The 17,218-nt window shown below is 45.4% G+C and overlaps 1 non-coding gene and 24 pseudogenes across 1 annotated transcript; all 25 read left to right on the top strand.

The window, feature by feature from the left end:
- Positions 1-505: 505 nt before the first annotated feature.
- On the top strand, positions 506-624 carry LOC148253967 (5S ribosomal RNA; annotated as a pseudogene).
- A 563-nt stretch (positions 625-1,187) lies between these two features.
- On the top strand, positions 1,188-1,306 carry LOC148253968 (5S ribosomal RNA; annotated as a pseudogene).
- Positions 1,307-1,542: 236 nt separating this feature from the next.
- Positions 1,543-1,661, top strand: LOC148253969 (5S ribosomal RNA; annotated as a pseudogene).
- Positions 1,662-2,954: 1,293 nt separating this feature from the next.
- LOC148253970 (5S ribosomal RNA) lies at positions 2,955-3,073 on the top strand (annotated as a pseudogene).
- A 206-nt stretch (positions 3,074-3,279) lies between these two features.
- LOC148253971 (5S ribosomal RNA) lies at positions 3,280-3,398 on the top strand (annotated as a pseudogene).
- A 561-nt stretch (positions 3,399-3,959) lies between these two features.
- LOC148253972 (5S ribosomal RNA) lies at positions 3,960-4,078 on the top strand (annotated as a pseudogene).
- Positions 4,079-4,639: 561 nt separating this feature from the next.
- LOC148253973 (5S ribosomal RNA) lies at positions 4,640-4,758 on the top strand (annotated as a pseudogene).
- Positions 4,759-5,315: 557 nt separating this feature from the next.
- Positions 5,316-5,434, top strand: LOC148253974 (5S ribosomal RNA; annotated as a pseudogene).
- A 206-nt stretch (positions 5,435-5,640) lies between these two features.
- LOC148253975 (5S ribosomal RNA) lies at positions 5,641-5,759 on the top strand (annotated as a pseudogene).
- Positions 5,760-5,967: 208 nt separating this feature from the next.
- LOC148253976 (5S ribosomal RNA) lies at positions 5,968-6,086 on the top strand (annotated as a pseudogene).
- A 532-nt stretch (positions 6,087-6,618) lies between these two features.
- Positions 6,619-6,737, top strand: LOC148253977 (5S ribosomal RNA; annotated as a pseudogene).
- Positions 6,738-7,298: 561 nt separating this feature from the next.
- Positions 7,299-7,417, top strand: LOC148253978 (5S ribosomal RNA; annotated as a pseudogene).
- An 859-nt stretch (positions 7,418-8,276) lies between these two features.
- On the top strand, positions 8,277-8,395 carry LOC148253979 (5S ribosomal RNA; annotated as a pseudogene).
- A 602-nt stretch (positions 8,396-8,997) lies between these two features.
- On the top strand, positions 8,998-9,116 carry LOC148253980 (5S ribosomal RNA; annotated as a pseudogene).
- A 915-nt stretch (positions 9,117-10,031) lies between these two features.
- LOC148253981 (5S ribosomal RNA) lies at positions 10,032-10,150 on the top strand (annotated as a pseudogene).
- Positions 10,151-11,723: 1,573 nt separating this feature from the next.
- LOC148253982 (5S ribosomal RNA) lies at positions 11,724-11,842 on the top strand (annotated as a pseudogene).
- A 208-nt stretch (positions 11,843-12,050) lies between these two features.
- LOC148253983 (5S ribosomal RNA) lies at positions 12,051-12,169 on the top strand (annotated as a pseudogene).
- A 205-nt stretch (positions 12,170-12,374) lies between these two features.
- LOC148253984 (5S ribosomal RNA) lies at positions 12,375-12,493 on the top strand (annotated as a pseudogene).
- Positions 12,494-12,699: 206 nt separating this feature from the next.
- On the top strand, positions 12,700-12,813 carry LOC148253985 (5S ribosomal RNA; annotated as a pseudogene).
- Positions 12,814-13,371: 558 nt separating this feature from the next.
- On the top strand, positions 13,372-13,489 carry LOC148253986 (5S ribosomal RNA; annotated as a pseudogene).
- A 532-nt stretch (positions 13,490-14,021) lies between these two features.
- LOC148253987 (5S ribosomal RNA) lies at positions 14,022-14,140 on the top strand (annotated as a pseudogene).
- A 1,107-nt stretch (positions 14,141-15,247) lies between these two features.
- LOC148253988 (5S ribosomal RNA) lies at positions 15,248-15,366 on the top strand (annotated as a pseudogene).
- A 205-nt stretch (positions 15,367-15,571) lies between these two features.
- Positions 15,572-15,690, top strand: LOC148253989 (5S ribosomal RNA; annotated as a pseudogene).
- Positions 15,691-15,896: 206 nt separating this feature from the next.
- Positions 15,897-16,015, top strand: LOC148253990 (5S ribosomal RNA; annotated as a pseudogene).
- A 532-nt stretch (positions 16,016-16,547) lies between these two features.
- Positions 16,548-16,666, top strand: LOC148253991 (5S ribosomal RNA). Its single transcript, XR_015820253.1, has one exon. It is a non-coding gene; the product is annotated as a 5S ribosomal RNA (ribosomal RNA).
- The last annotated feature ends 552 nt before the right edge of the window (positions 16,667-17,218 follow it).

The following is a 17,218-nucleotide window of genomic DNA, read 5'->3' on the forward strand; positions in this document are numbered from 1 at the left end:
CATTCAGAAAGGTGAGTCACGGTGCCGGGGCATTTTACTTGATATTAGAACGAGAAGGAGAGATGCAAAGTGCACGCACAAGGAAACAAATGACGGGAGGGGGGATGGAAGGAGAAAGCGTGTATGAATTTGCAGCGCAGAATGAAACATGAGCGATCATACCAGCACTAATGCAACGGATTCTATTAGAACTCCGAGTGTTAAGGGTGCTTGGGAGGGAGTAGTACTAGAATGGGTGACCTCCTTCGAAGTCCTTATATTTCACTCATTTTCTTGGGAAGTTCTCGTGTTGCACACATTTTTTTTTTCATATGAGTCGTTCGACGTTATGCGCGACTGGAACTATGGTCCGCTGGTTTATACACAAATGTGAGTCAAGACGAAAGGGCATTTTAATTGATATTAGAATGAGAAGGAGAGGTGAAGTGTGAACGCACCAAGAAATAAATGACGGGAGGGGGAAGAAAGGAGAAGGATTGTATGTATTTGCAGTGCAAAATGAAATAGGTTTGATTATACTAGCACTAATGCACCGAATCCTATCAGAACTCCGCAGTTAAGTGTGCTTGGGAGAGAGTAGTACTCGGATGGGTTACCTCCTGGGAAGTCCTCGTGTTGCACCCATTTTTTTTCGGATGGGTCGTTCGACGTTACGCGCGAATGGAATTATGAACCGTTGGTTCATTTGCAAAGGTGAGTCACGGTGCCGGGGCATTTTACTTGATATTAGAATGAGAATGAGAGATGCAGAGTGCACGCACAAGGAAACAAATGACGGGAGGGTGGATGGAAGGAGAAAGAATGTATGTATTTGCAGCGCAGAATGAAACATGAGCTATCATACCACAACTAATGCAACGGATTATATCAGAACTCCGCAAGATAGGGGTGCTTGGGCGAGAGTAGTACTAGGATGGGTGACCTCCTGCGAAGTCCTTATATTTCACCCATTTTCTTGGGAAGTCCTCGTGTTGCACCCATTTTTTTGCAGATGATTCTTTTGATGTTACACTCGACTTGAATTATGGTCCGCAGGTTTATTTGCAAATGTGAGTCACGGCACCGTAGCATTTTACTTGATATTTGAACGAGAACGGGGGAGGTGCAGTGCGCACGCACAAGGAAATAAATGATGGGAGGGGGAAGAAAGGAGAAGGAGTCTATGTATTTGCAGCGCGAAATGAAACAGGTGCGATCATACCAGCACTAATGCACCGGATCCCATCAGAACTCCGCAGTTAAGGGTGCTTGGGCGAGAGTAGTACTAGGATGGGTGACCTCCTGCGAAGTCCTTATATTTCACCCATTTTCTTGGGAAGTTCTCGTGTTGCACCCATTTTTTTTCAGATGGGTCGTTTGACGTTACGCGCAATAGGAACTATGGTCCGCTGGTTTATACGCTAATGTGAGTTAAGACGCAGGGGCATTTTAATTGATATTAGAACGAGAAGGAGAGGTGAAGTGTAAACGCACCAAGAAACAAATGACGGGAAGGGGAAGAAAGGAGAAGGAGAGTATTGTATTTGCAGCGCAAATTGAAACAGGTGCGATCATATTAACACTAATGCACCGGATCCCATCAAAACTCCGTAGTTAAGTGTGCTTGGGCGAGAGAAGTACTCGGATGGGTGACCTCCTGGGAAGTCCTCGTATCGCACTAATTTTTTTTCAGACAGGTCGTTTGACGTTACGCGCGACTGGAGCTATGGTCGGCTACTTTATACGCAAATGTAAGTCAAGAAGCAAGGGCATTTTAATCGATATTAGAACGAGAAGGAGAGGTGTAGTGTGAACGCACAAGGAAACAAATGATGGGAGGGGGGAGGGAAGGAGAAGGAGTGTATGTATTTTCAGTACGAAATGAAACAGGTGCGATCATACCAGCACAAATGCACCGGATCCCATCAGAACTCCGCAGTAAAGTGTTCTTTGGCGAGAGTAGTACAAGGATGGGTGACCTCCTGGGAAGAAAGGCGAAAGAGTGTATGTATTTGTAGCGTGAAATGGAATTATGAACCGCAGTTAAGTGTGCTTTGGCGAAAGTAGTACAAGGATGGGTTACCTCATGGGAAGTTCTCGTGTTGCACCCCTTTTTTTTTTCAGATGGGTCGTTCGACGTTACGCGCGACTGGAACTATGGTCCACTGGTTTATACGAAAATGTGAGAAAAGACGCAGGGGCATTTCAATTGATTTTAGAACGAGAAGGAGAGGTGAAGTGTGAACGCACTAGGAAACAAATGACGGGAGAGGGAAGAAAGGAGAAGAAGTGTATGTATTTGCTGCGCAAAATTAAACAGGCGAGATCATACCAGCACAAATGCACCGGATCCCATCAAAACTCCGCAGTAAAGTGTTCTTTGGCGAGAGTAGTACAAGGATGGGTGACCTCTTGGGAAGAAAGGCGAAAGAGTGTATGTATTTGCAGCGCGAAATGGAATTATGAACCGCTGGTTCATTCGCAAAGGTGAGTCACGGTGCCAGGGCATTTTACTTGATATTAGAAAGTGAAGGAGAGATGCAGAGTACAACAAGGAAATAAATGACGGGAAGGGTGATGGAAGGAGAAAGAGTGTATGTATTTGCAGCGCATAATGAAACATGAGGGATCATACCAGCACTAATGTAACGGATTCTATCAGAACTCCGTAGGTAAGGGTGCTTGGGCGATAGTAGTACTAGGATGGGTCACCTCCCTCGAAGTCCTTATATTTCACCCATTTTCTTAGGAAGTCCTCGTGTTGCACCCATTTTTTTGCAGATAATTCTTTTGACTTTATGCACGACTTGAATTATAGTCCGCAAGTTTATTCGCAAATGTGAGTCACGGCGCCGTTGCATTTTACTTGATATTAGAACGAGAAAGGGAGGTGCAATGCGCACGCACAAGGAAATAAATGACGGGAGTGGAAAGAAAGGAGAAGGAGTGTATGTATTTGCAGCGCGAAATTAAACATGTGCTATCATACCAGCACTAATGCACCGGATCCCATCAGAACTCTGCAGTTAAGTGTGTTTGGGCGAGAGTAGTACTCGGATGGGTGACCTCCTGGGAAGTTCTCGTGTCGCACCAATTTTTTTTCAGAAAGGGTCGTTCGACTTTACGCGTGACTGGAGCTACGGTCTGCTAGTTTATACGCAAATGTGAGTCAAGAAGCTGGGGCATTTCAATCAATATTAGGACGAGAAGGAGAGGTGCAGTGTGAACGCAGAAGGAAACAAATGATGGGAGGGGGAGGGAAGGAGAAGGAGTGTATGTATTTTCAGCACGAAATGAAACAGGTGCAATTATACCAGCACTAATGCAACGGATTCTATCAGAACTCCGTAGGTAAGGGTGCTTGGGCGAGAGTAGTACTCGGATGGGTGACCTCCTGGGAAGTCCTCGTGTTGCACCCATTTTTTTTCGGATGGGTCATTCGACGTTATGCGCAAATGGAATTTTGAACCGCTGGTTCATTCACAAAAGTAAGTCACGGTGCCGGGGCATTTTACTTGATATTAAAACGAGAAGGAAACATGCAGAGTGGACGCACAAGGAAACAAATGACGGGAGGGGTGATGGAAGTAGAAAGAATGTATGTATTTACAGCGCATAATGAAACATGAGCGATCATACCAGCACTAAAGCAACGGATTTTATCAGAACTCCGCAAGTTAAGGGTGCTTGGGCGAGAGTAGTACTAGGATGGGTGTACTCCTTTGAAGTCCTTATATTTCACCCTTTTTCTCAGGAAGTCCTCATGTTGCACCCATTTTTTTGCAGATGATTCTTTCGACGTTACACACGACTTGAATTATGGTCCGCAGGTTTACTCGCAAATGTGAGTCACGGCACCGTGGCATTTTAGTTGATATTAGAACGAGAACGGGAGGTGCAGTGCGCACGCACGAGGAAACAAATGACGGGAGGTGGAAGAAAAGAGAAGGAGTGTATGTATTTGCAGCGCGAAATGAAAAAGGTGCGATCATACCAGCACTAATGCACCGGATCCCATTAGAACTCTGCAGTTAAGTTTGCTTGGGCGAGAGTAGTACTCGGATGGGTGACCTCCTGGGAAGTCCTCGTGTTGCACAAATTTTTTTTTGGATGGGTCGTTCGACATTACGCGCGAATGGAATTATGAACCGCTGGTTCATTCGCAAAGGTGAGTTACGGTGCCGGGGCATTTTTCTTAAAATTAGAACGTGAAAGAGAGATGCAGAGTGCACGCACAAGGAAACAAATGATGGGAAGGGGGATGGAAGGAGAAAGAGTGTATGTATTTGCAGCGCAGAATGAAACATGAGCGATCATACCAGAACTAATGCAACCGATTCTATCAGAACTCCGCAAGTTAAGGGTGCTTGGGTGAGAGTAGTACTAGGATGGGTGACCTCCTGCGAAGTCCTTATATTTCACCCATTTTCTTTGGAAGTCCTCGAGTTGAACCCATTTTTTTACAGATGATTCTTTCGACGGTACGCGCGACTTGAATTATGGTCCGCAGGTTTATTTGCAAATGTGAGTCACGGCGCCGTGGTATTTTACTTGATATTTGAACGAGAATGGGAGGTGTAGTGCGCATGCAAAAGGAAATAAATGACGGGAGGGGGAAGAAAGGAGAAGGAGTGAATCTATTTGCAGCGTGAAGTTGATCAGGTGCGATCATAGTAGCACTAATGCACCGGATCCCATCAGAACTCCACAGTTAAGTGTGTTTGGGCGAGAGTAGTACTCGGATGGGTGACCTTTTGGGAAGTCCTCGTGTTGCATCAATTTTTTTTCGGATGGGTCGTTCGACGTTACGCGCGAATGAAATTATGAACCGCTGGTTCATTCGCAATGGTGAGTCACGGTGCCGAGGCATTTTACTTGATATTAGAACGAGAAGGAGAGATGTAGAGTGCACACAAAAGGAAATAAATGACGGGAGGGGGGATGGAAGGAGAAAGAGCGTATGTATTTGAAGCGCATAATGAAACATGAGGGATCATACCAGCCCTAATGCAACGGATTCAATCAGAACTCCGCAGGTAAGGGTGCTTGGGCGAGAGTAGTACTAGGATGGGTGACCTCCTGTGAAGTCTTTATATTTCACCCATTTTCTTGGGAAGTCCTCGTGTTGCACCCATTTTTTTGCAGATGATTCTTTCGATGTTACGTGCGATTTGAATTATGGTCCGTAGGTTTATTCACAAATGTGAGTCATGGCGCTGTGGCATTTTACTTGATATTTGAACGAGAACGGGAGGTGCAGTGCGCACGCACAAGGAAACAAATGACGGGAGGGAGAAGAAAGGAGGAGTGTATGTAATTGCAGCGCAAAATTAAACAGGTGCGATCATACCAGCACTAATGCACCGGATCCCATATGAACTCCGCAGTTAAGTGTGCTTGGCCGAGAGTAGTACTCGGATCGGTGACCTCCTGTGAAGTCCTCGTGTCACACTAATTTTTTTTCAGACGGGTCATTCGACGTTAAGTGCGACTGGAACTATGGTCCGCTGATTTATACGTAAATGTGAGTCAAGAAGCAGGGGCATTTTAATCGATATTAGAACGAGAAGGAGAGGTGCAGTGTGAACGCACAAGGAAACAAATGATGGGAGGGGGGAGGGAAGGAGAAGGAATGTATGTATTTTCAGTGCGAAATGAAACAGGTGCGATCATACCAGCACAAATGCACCGGATCCCATCAGAACTCCGCAATTAAGTGTGCTTTGGCGAGAGTAGTACAAGGATGGGTTACCTCTTGGGAAGTTTTCATATTGCACCTATTTTTTTTTTTCAGATGGGTCGTTCGACATTACGCGCGACTGGAACTATGGTCTGCTGGTTTATACGCAAATGTGAGTCAAGAAGCAGGGGCATTTTAATCGATATTAGAACGAGAAGGAAAGGTGCAATGTGAACGCACAAGGAAACAAATGATGGGAGGGGGAGGGAAGGAGAACGAGCGTATGTATTTTCAGCACGAAATTAAACAGATGCGATCATACTAGCACAAAAGTACCGGATCCCATCAGAACTCCGTAATTAAGTGTGCTTTGACGAAAGTAGTACAAGGATGGGTTACCTCCTGGGAAGTTCTCGTGTTACACCGACTTTTTTTTTCAGATGGGCCGTTCGACATTACACGCGACTGGAACTATGGTCTGCTGGTTTATACGCAAATTTGAGTCAAGAAGCAGGGGCATTTTAATAGATATTAGAAGGAGAAGGAAAGGTGCAATGTGAACGCACAAGGAAATAAATGATCGGAGGGGGAGGGAAGGAGAAGGAGTGTATGTATTTTCCACACGAAATTAAACAGGTGTGATCATACCAGCACAAAAGTACCGAATCCCATCAGAACTCCGCAATTAAGTGTGTTTTGGCAAAAATAGTACAAGGATGGGTTACCTCCTTGGAAGTACTCGTGTTGCACCCATTTTTTTTTCAGATGGATCGTTCGACGTTGCGCACAACTGGAACTATGGTCTGCTAGTTTATACGCAAATGTGAGTCAAGACGCAGGAGCATTTTAATTGATATTAGAACGAGAAGGAGAGGTGAAGTGTGATCGCACCAGGAAACAAATGACGGGAGGGGGAAGAAAGGAGAAGGAGTGTTTGTATTTGCAGCGCAAAATGAAACAGGTACGATCATACCAGCACAAATGCACCGGATCCTATCAGAACTCTGCAATTAAGTGTGCTTGGGCGAGAGTAGTCCTCGGATGGGTGACCTCCTCGGTAGTTCTCATGTTGCACCTATTTTTTTTCGAATGGGTCTTTCGACGTTGCGCTCGAATGGAATTATGAGCTATTGGTTCATTCGCAAAGGTGAGTCACGGTGCCGGAGCATTTTATTTGATATTAGAACGAGAAGGACAGATGCAGAGTGCACGCACAAGGAAATAAATGACGGGAGGGGAGATGGAAAGAGAAAGAGTGTATGTATTTGCAGCGCAGAATGAAACATGAGCGATCATACCAGCACTAATGCAACGGATTCTATCAGAACTCCATAGGTAAGGGTGCTTGGGCGAGAGTAGTACTTGGATGGGTGACCTCCAGCGAAGTCTTTATATTTCACCCATTTTCTTGGGAAGTCCTCGTGTTGCACCCATTTTTTTGCAGATGATTCTTTTGACGTTATATGCGACTTGAAATTATGGTCCGTAAGTTTATTCGTAAATGTGAGTCACGGTGCCGTGGCATTTTACTTGATATTTGAACGAGAACGGGAGGTGCAAGACGCACGCACAAGGAAACAAATGACGGGAGGGGGAAGAAAGGAGAAGGAGTGTATGTATTTACAGCGCGAAATTAAATAAGTGCGATCATACCAGCACTAATGCACCGGATCCCATATGAACTCCGCAGTTAAGTGTGCTTGGGCGAGAGTAGTACTCGGATGGGTGACCTCCTGGGAAGTCCTTGTGTCACACCATTTTCTTTTCAGACGGTCGTTCGACTTTACGCGCGCTTGAATTGTGGTCCATAGATTTATTCGCAAATGTGAGTCACGGCGCCGTGACATTTTACTTGATATTTGAAAGAGAACGGGAGATGCAGTGCGCACGCACATGGAAACAAATGATGGGAGGGGGGAGGGAAGGAGAAGGAGTTAATGTATTTTCAGCACGAAATGAAAAAGGTTCGATCATACCAGCACAAATGGACCCGATCCCATCAGAACTCCCCAGTTATGTGTTCTTTGGCGAAAGTAGTTCAAAGATGGGTTACCTCCTGGGAAGTTCTTGTGTTGCACCTATTTTTTTTTTCAGATGGGTCGTTCGACGTTACCCGTGACTGGATCTATGGTCCACTGGTTTATACAAAAATGTGAGTCAAGACGCAGGGTCATTTTAATTGATATAAGAAAGAGAACCTCCAGAGGTGCAGTGCGCACGCACAAGGAAACAAATGATGGGAGGGGGGAGGGAAGGAGAAGGAGTGTATGTATTTTCAGCACGAAATGAAAAAGGTGCGATCATACCAGCACAAATGCACCGGATCCCATCAGTACTCTACAGTTATGTGTGCTTTGGCGATAGTAGTTCAAGGATGGGTTACTACCTGGGAAGTTCTCGTGTTGCACCTATTTTTTTTTTCAGAATGGTCGTTCGACGTTACGCACAACTGGATCTATGGTCCGCTGGTTTATACGCAGATGTTAGTTTAGACGCAGGGGCATTTTAATTAATATAAGAACGAGAAAGAGAGGTGAAGTGTGAACGCACCAGGAAACAAATGACTGAGGGGGAAGAAAGGAGAAGGAATGTATGTATTTGAACCGCAAAATTAAACAGGTGCAATGACATAAGCACTAATGCACCATATCCCATCAGAACTTTGTAGTTAAGTGTGCTTGGGGGAGAGTAGTACTCGGATGGGTGACCTCCTGGGAAGTCCTTGTGTTGCACCCATTTTTTTCGGATGGGTCGTTCGAAGTTACGCGAGAATGGAATTATGAACCGCTGGTTCATTCGAAAAATGAGTCACGGTGCCGGAGCATTTTACCTGATATTAGAACGAGAAGAAGAGATGTAGAGTGCACGCAAAAGGAAACTAATGACGGGAGGGTGGGTGGAAGGAGAAAGAGTATATGTATTTGCAGTGCAGAATGAAACATGAGCGATCATACCAGCACTAATGCAACGGATTCTATTAGAACTCCGCAAGTTAAGGGTGCTTGGGCGAGAGTACTACTAGGATGGGTGACCTCCTATGAAGTCTTTATAATTCACCCTTTTTCTTGGGAAGTCCTCATGTTGCACCTATTTTTTTGTAGATGATTCTTTCGACGTTACGCGCAACTTGAATTATGGTCCACATGTTTATTCGCAAATATGAGTCACGGCGCCGTGGCATTTTACTTGATATTTGAACGCGAACGGGAGGTGCAGTGCGCACGCACAAGGAAACAAATGACGGGAGGGGGAAGAAAGGAGAAGGAGTGTATGTATTTGCACCGCAAAATTAAAAAGGTGCGATCATACCAGCACTAATTTGCAGCGCGAAATTAAACAGGTGCGATCATACCAGCACTAACGCACCGGATCACATCAGAACTCCGCATTTAAGTGTGCTTTGGCAAAAGTAGTGCAAGGATGGGTTACCTCTTGGGAAGTTCTCGTGTTGCACCTATTTTTTTTTAGATATGGCATTCGACGTTACGCGCGAATGGAATTATGAACCACTGGTTCATTCGCAAAGGTGAGTCACGGTGCCAGGGCATTTTACTTGATATTAGATCGAGAAGGAGAGATGCAGAGTGGACGCACAAGGAAACAAATGACTAGAGGGGGGACGGAAGGAGAAAGAGTGTATGTATTTGTAGCACAGAATGAAACATAAGCGATCATACCAGCTCTAATGCCGGATTCTATAAGAACTTTGCAAGTTAAGGGTTCTTGGGCGAGAGTAGTACTAGGATGGGTGACCTCCTGCGAAGTCCTTATATTTCACCCATTTTCTTGGGAAGTCGTCGTGTTCCACCCATTTTTTTGCAGATGATTCATTCGACATTACGCGCGACATGATTTATGGTCCGCAGGTTTATTCGCAATTGTGATTCACGCCGCCGTGGCATATTATTGATATTTGAACGAGAACTGGAGGTGCAGTGCGCACGCACAAGGAAACAAATGACGGGAGGGGGAAAAAAGGAGAAGGAATGTAGGTATTTGCAGCGCGAAATTAAACAGGTGCGATCATACCAGCACTAATGCACTGGATCCCATCAGAACTCTGTAGTTAAGTGTGCTTTTGCGAAAGTAGTACAAGGATGGGTTACCTCCTGGAAAGTTCTTATATTTCACCCATTTTCTTGGGAAGTTCTCGTCTTGCACCCATTTTTTTTTTCAAATGAGTCGTTTGACGTTACGCGCGAATGGAACTATGGTCCGCTAGTTTATACCGCAAATGTGAGTCAAGACACAGGGGCATTTTAATTGATATTAGAACGAGAAGGAGAGGTGAAGTGTGAACGCACCAGGAAAAAAATGACGGGACGGGGAAGAAATGAGAAGGATGGTATGTATTTGCAGCCCGAAATGAAACAGGTGGGATCATAGCAGCTCTTATGCACTGGATCCCATCAGAACTCCGCAGTTAAGTGTGCTTGGTCGAGAGTAGTACTCGGATGGATTACCTCCTGGGAAGTCCTCGTGTTGCACCCATTTTTTTTCGGATGGGTCATTCGACGTTACGCACGAATGGAATTTGAACCGCTGGTTCATTCCCAAAGGTGAGTCACGGTGCCGGGGCATTTTACTTGATATTAGAACGAGAAGGAGAGATGCAGAGTGCACGCACAAGGAAACAAATGATGGGAGGGGAGATAAAAGGAGAAAGAGTGTATGTATTTGCAGTGCAGAATGAAACATGAGCGATCATACAAGAACTAATGCAACGGATTCTATCAGAACTCCACAAGTTAATGGTGCTTGGGCGAGAGTAGTACTTGGATGGGTGACCTCCTGCGAAGTCCTTATATTTCACCCATTTTCTTGGGAAGTCATCGTGTTGCACCCATTTTTTTGTAGATAATTCTTTCGACGTTACGCGCAACTTGAATTATGGTCTGCAGTTTTATTCGCAAATGTGAGTCACGGCGCAGTGGTATTTTACTTGATATTTGAACGAGAACGGGAGGTGCAGTGCGCACGCACAAGGAAACAAATGACGGGACGGGGAAGAAAGGAGAAGGAGTGAATGTATTTACAGCGCGAAATTAATCAGGTACGATCAAACCAGCACTAATGCACCGGATCCCATCAGAACTCTGCAGTTAAGTGTGGTTTGGCGAGAGTAGTACTCGGATGGGTGACCTCCTGAAAAGTCCTCGTGTTGCAGTAATTTTTTTTCGGATGGGTCATTCGACGTTACGCGCGAATGGAATTATGAACCACTGGTTCATTCGCAAAGGTGAGTCACGGTGCCGGGGCATTTTACTTGATATTAGAACAAGAATGAGAGATGCAGAGTGCACGCACAAGGAAACAAAAGACAGGAGGGGGATAGAAGGAGAAAGAGTGTATGTATTTGCAGCGAATAATGAAACGTTAGCGATCATACAAGCAGTAATGTAACGGATTCTATAAGAACTCCGCAAGTTAAGGGTGCTTGGGAGAGAGTAGTAGTAGGATAGGTGACCTCCTGTGAAGTCCTTATCTTTCACCCATTTTCTTGGGAAGTTCTCTTGTTGCACCCTTTTTTTTTTCAAATGGGTTGTTCGATGTTACGCGCGACTGGAACTATGGTCTGCTGATTTATACGCAATTGTGAGTCAAGACGCAGGGGCATTTTAATTGATATTAGAACGAGAAGGAGAGGTGAAGTGTGAACGCACTGGGAAATAAATGACGGGAGGGGGAAGAAAGGAGAAGGAGTGAATGTATTTGCAGCGCGAAATTAATCAGGTGCGATCATACCAACACTAATGCACTAATGCACCAGATCCCATTAGAACTCCGCAGTTAAATGTGCTTATGCAAGAGTAGTTCTCAGATGGGTGACCTCCTAAGAAGCTCTCGTGTTGCACCCATTTTTTTTTGGATGGGTCGTTCGATGTTATGCGCGAATGGAATTATGAACCGCTGGTTCATTCGCAAAGGTGAGTCACGGTGTTGGGGCATTTTACTTGATATTAGATTGAGAAAGAGAGGTGCAGTGTGAACGCACAAGGAAACAAATGATGGGAGGGGGGAGGGAAGGAGAAGGAGTGTATGTATTTTTAGCACGAAATGAAACAGGTGCGATCATACCAGCACAAATGCAACGGATCCTATCAGAACTCCGCAGTTAAGTGTGCTTTGGCGAAAGTAGTATAAGGATGGGTTACCTCCTGGGAAGTTCTCGTGTTGCACCCATTTTTTTTTTCAGATGGGTCGTTCGAAGTTACGCACGACTGGAACTATGGTCCGCTGGTCTATACGCAAATGTGAGTCAAGAAGCAGGGCCATTTTAATCAATATTAGAACAAGAAGGAGAGGTGCAGTCTGAACGCACAAGGAAATAAATTATGGTAACGGGGAGGGAAGGAGAAGGAGTGTATGTATTTTCAACACAAAATGAAACAGGTGCAATCATACCAGCACTAATGCACCGGATCCTATCAGAACTCCGCAGTCAAGTGTGCTTGGGCGATAGTAGTACTCGGATGGGTGACCTCCTAAGAAGTCCTCGTGTCGCACAAATATTTTTTCAGACGGGTCGTTTGACGTTACACGCGACTGGAACTATGGTCCGTTGGTTTATAGCAAATGTGAGTCAAGAAGCAGGGGCATTTTAATCGATATTAGAACGAGAAGGCGAGGTGCAGTGTGAACGCACAAGGAAACAAATGATGGGAGGGAGGAGGGAAGGAGAATGAGTGTATGTATTTTCAGCACGAAATGAAATAGGTGCGTTCATACCAGCACAAATGCACCGGATCCCATCAGAACTCCGCAGTTAAGTGTGCTTTTGCGAAAATAGTACAAGGATGGGTTACCTCCTGGGAAATTCTCGTATTGCACCCAATTTTTTTTTAAGATGGCTGTTCGACGTTACGCGCGACTTGAACTATGGTCTGCTGGTTTATACGCAAATGTGAGTAAAGACGCAGGGGCATTTTAATTGATATTAGAACGAGAAGGAGATGTGAAGTGTGAACGCACCAGGAAACAAATAACGGTAGGGGGAAGAAAGGAGAAGTGGCGTATGTATTTGCAGCGTGAAATGAAACAGGTGCGATCATACCAGCACTAATGCACCGGATCTGAACTCCGCAGTTAAGTGTGCTTGTGCGAGAGTAGTACTCGGATGGATGACCTCCTGGGAAGTCCTCGTGTTACACCTATTTTTTTTGGATGGGTCGTTCGACGTTATGCTCGAATGGAATTATGAACCGCTGGTTTATTCGCAAAGGTGAGTCACGGTGTCGGGGCATTTTGCTTGATATTAGAACGAGAAGGAGAGATGCAGAGCGCACGCACAAGGAAACAAATGACGTGAGGGGGGATGGAAGGAGAAAGAGTGTATGTATTTACAGCGTAGAATGAAACATGAGCGATCATACCAGCATTAATGCAACGGATTCTATCAGAACTCCGCGGTTAAGGGTGCTTGGGCAAGAGTATTACTAGGATGGGTGACCTCCTGCGAAGTCCTTATATTTCACCCATTTTATTGGGAAGTCCTCGTGTTGCACCCATTTTTTGTAAATGATTTTTTCGACGTTACGCGCGACTTGAATTATGGTCCGCAGGTTTATTCGCAACTGTGAGTCACGGCGCCGTAGTATTTTACTTGATATTAGAACGAGAACGGGAGGTGCAGTGCGCATGCACAAGGAAACAAATGACGGGAGGGGGAAGAAAGGAGAAGGAGTGTATGTATTTGCAGCGCAAAATTAGACAGGTGCGATCATCCCATCACTAATGCACTGGATCCATCAGAACTCCGCAGTTAAGCGTGCTTGGGCTAGAGTAGTACTCGGATGGATGACTTCCTGGGAAGTCCTCGTGTTGCACCCTTTTTTTTTTCGGATGGGTCATTGGACGTTACGTGCGAATGGAATTATGAACCGCTGATTCATTCACAAAGATGAGTCACAGTGCCGGGGCATTTTACTTGAAATTAGAACAAGAAGGAGAGGTGCAGAGTGCACGCACAAGGAAAGGAATGACGGGAGGGGGGATGGAAGGAGAAAGAGTGTATGTATTTGCAGCGCAGAGTGAAACATGAGCGATCATACTAGCACTAATGAAACAGATTCTATCACAACTCCGCAGTTAAGTGTGCTTTGGCGAAAGTAGTACAAGGATGGGTTTCCTCCTCGGAAGTTCTCGTTATGCAACCTTTTTTTTTTCAGATACATCGTTCGAAGTTACGCGCGACTGGAACTATGGTCCGCTGGTTTATACGCAAATGGGAGTCAAAATGCAGGGGCATTTTAATTAATATTAAAACGAGAAGGAGAGTTGAAGTGTGAATGCACTAGGAAACAAATGACGGGCGGGGGAAGAACGGAGAATGAGTGTATTTATTTGCAGTGCGAAATGAAACAGGTGCGATCATACCAGCACTAATGCACCGGATTCCATCAGAACTCCGCAGTTAAGTGTGCTTGGCCGAGAGTAGTACTCGGATGGGTGACCTCCTCGGAAGTCCTCGTGTTGCACCTATTTTTTTTCGGATGGGTCGTTCGACGTTACGCGCGAATGGACTTATGAACCGCTGGTTCGATCGCAAAGGTGAGCCACGGTGCTGGGGCATTTTACTTGATATTAGAACGAGAAGGAGAGATGCAAAGTGCACGCACAAGGAAACAAATGACGGGAGGGGGGATGGAAGGAGAAAGAGTGTATGTATTTGCAGCGCAGAATGAAACATGAGCGATCATACTAGCACTAATGCAACGGATTCTATCAGAACTCCGCAAGTTAAGGGTACCTGGGCGAGAGTTGTACTAGGATGGGTCACCTCCTTCGAAGTCCTTATATTTCACCCATTTTCTTGGGAAGTTCTCGTGTTTCACCCATTTTTTTATAGATGATTCTTTCGATGTTATGCGCGACTTGAATTATGGTCCGCAGGTTTATTCGCAATTGTGAGTCACGACGCCGTGGCATTTTACTTGATATTAGAACTAGAATGGGAGGTGCAGTTCGCATGCATAAGGAAACAAATGACGGGAGGGGGAAGAAAGGAGAAGGAGTGTGTGTTGCACCCATTTTTTTTCGGATGGGTTGTTCGACGTTACGCGCGAATGGAATTATGAACCGCTGGTTCATTCGCAAAGGTGAGTCACGGTGCTGGGGTATTTTACTTGATATTAGTACGAGAATGATAGATGAAGAGTGCACGCACAAGGAAACAAATGACGGGAGGGGGGATGGAAGGAGAAAGAGTGTATGTATTTGCAGCGCAGAATGAAACATGAGCGATCATACCAGCACTAATGCAATGGATTCTATGAGAACTCCGCGGTTAAGGGTGCTTGGGCGAGAGTAGTTCTAGGATGGGTGACCTCCTACGAAGTCCTTCTATTTCACCCATTTTCTTGGGAAGTCCTCATGTTGCATCCATTTTTTTGCAGATGATTCTTTCGACGTTATGCGCGACTTGAATTATGGTCCGCAGGTTTATTCGCAAATGTGAGTCACGGCGCCGTGGCATTTTACTTGATATTTGAACGAGAACAGGAGGTGCAGTATGCACGCACAAGGAAACAAATGACGGGAGGGGGAAGAAAGGAGAAGGAGTGTATGTATTTCAGCACGAAATTAAACAGGTGCAATCATACCAGCACTAATACACCGGATCCCATCAGAACTCTGCAGTGAAGTGTGCTTGGGCGAGACTAGTACTCGGATGGGTGACCTCCTAGGAAGTCCTCGTGTCGCACTAATTTTTTTTCAGACGGGTCGTTCGCCGTTATGCGCGACTGGAGCTATGGTTCGCTGGTTTATACGCAAATGTGAGTCAAGAAGCAGGGGCATTTTAATCGATATTAGAACGAGAAGGAGAGGTGCAGTGTGAATGCACATGGAAACAAATGATGGGAGGGGGAGGGAAGGAGAAGGAGTGTCTGTATTTTCAGCACGAAATTAAACAGTTGCGATCATATTAGCACAAATGCACCGGATCCCATCAGAACTTCGCAGTTAAGTGTGCTTTGGCGAAAGTAGTACAAGGATGGGTTACCTTCTGAGAAGTTCTCGTGTTGCACTCATTTTTTTTTCAGATGGGTCGTTCGACATTACGCGCGACTTGAACGATTGTCCGCTGGTTTATACGCAAATGTGAGTCAAGACGCAGGGGGATTTTAATTGATATTAGAACGAAAAGGAGAGGTGAAGTGTGAACGCACCAGAAAACAAATGACGGGAGGGGGAGGAAAGGAGAAGGAGTGTATGTATTTGCAACGCGAAATTAAACAGCTGCGATCATACCAGCACTAATGCAACGAATTCTATCAAAACTCCGCAGGTAAAGGTGCTTGGGCGAGAGTAGTACTCAGATGGGTGACCTCCTGGGAAGCCCTCATATCGCACCAAATTTTTTTCAGATGGGTCGTTCGACGTTACGTGCTTCTGGAATTATGCTCCGCTGGTTTATACGCAAATGTGAGTTAAGAAGCAGGGGCATTTTAATCGATATTAGAACGAGAAGGAGAGGTGCAATGTGAACGCACAAGGAAATAAATGATGGGAGAGGGGAGGGAAGGAGAAGGAGTGTATTTATTTTCAGCACCAAATGAAACAAGTGCGATGATACCAGCACAAATGGATCGGATCCCATCAGGACTCTGCAGTAAACTATGCTTTGGCGAAAGTAGTACAAGGATGGGTTACCTCCTAGGAAATTCTCGTGTTGCACCCATTTTTTTTTTCAGATGGGTCGATCGACTTTTCGCGCAACTGGAACTATGGTCCAATGGTTTATACGCAAATGTGAGTCAACACGCAAGGGCATTTTAATTGATATTAGAACGAGAAGGAGAGGTGAAGTGTGAACGCACCGAGAAACAAATGACGGAAGGGGGAAGAAGGGAGAAGGAGTGTATGTATTTGCAGCGCGAAGTGAAACAGGTGCGATCATACCAGCACTAATGCACCGGATCCCATCAGAACTTCGCAGTTAAGTGTGCTTGGGCGAGAGTAGTACTCGGATGGGTGTCCTCCTGGGAAATCCTCGTGTTGCACCCATTTTTTTTCGGATGGGTGGTTCGACGTTACGCGCGAATGGAATTATGATCTGCTGGTTCATTCGCAAAGATGAATCACGGTGTCGGGGCATTTCACTTGATATTAGAACGAGAATGAGAGATGCAGAGTGCACGCACAAGGAAAAAAATGACGGGAGGGGGGATGGAAGGAGAAAAAGTGTATGTATTTGCAGCGCAGAATGAAACATGAGCAATCATACTAGAACTATTGCAACGGATTCTATCAAAACTCCGCAAGTTAAGGGTGCTTGGGCGAGAGTAGTACTAGGATGGGTGACCTCCTGCGAAGTCCTCATATTTCACCCATTTTTGTGGAAAGTCCTCGTGTTGCACCCATTTTTTTGCAGATGATTCTTTCGATGTTACGCGCGACTTGAATTATGGTCCGCAGGTTTATTCACAAATGTGAGTCACGACACCGTGGCATTTTACTTGATATTTGAACGAGAACGGGAGGAGCAGTGCACGCACAAGGAAACAAATGACGGGAGGGGGAAGAAAGGAGGAGTGCATGTATTTGCAACGTGAAATT

The sequence above is a fragment of the Carica papaya genome, chromosome 5, assembly GCF_054855325.1.
Source record: "Carica papaya isolate Zhongbai chromosome 5, ASM5485532v1, whole genome shotgun sequence".
Lineage (NCBI taxonomy): Eukaryota > Viridiplantae > Streptophyta > Magnoliopsida > Brassicales > Caricaceae > Carica > Carica papaya.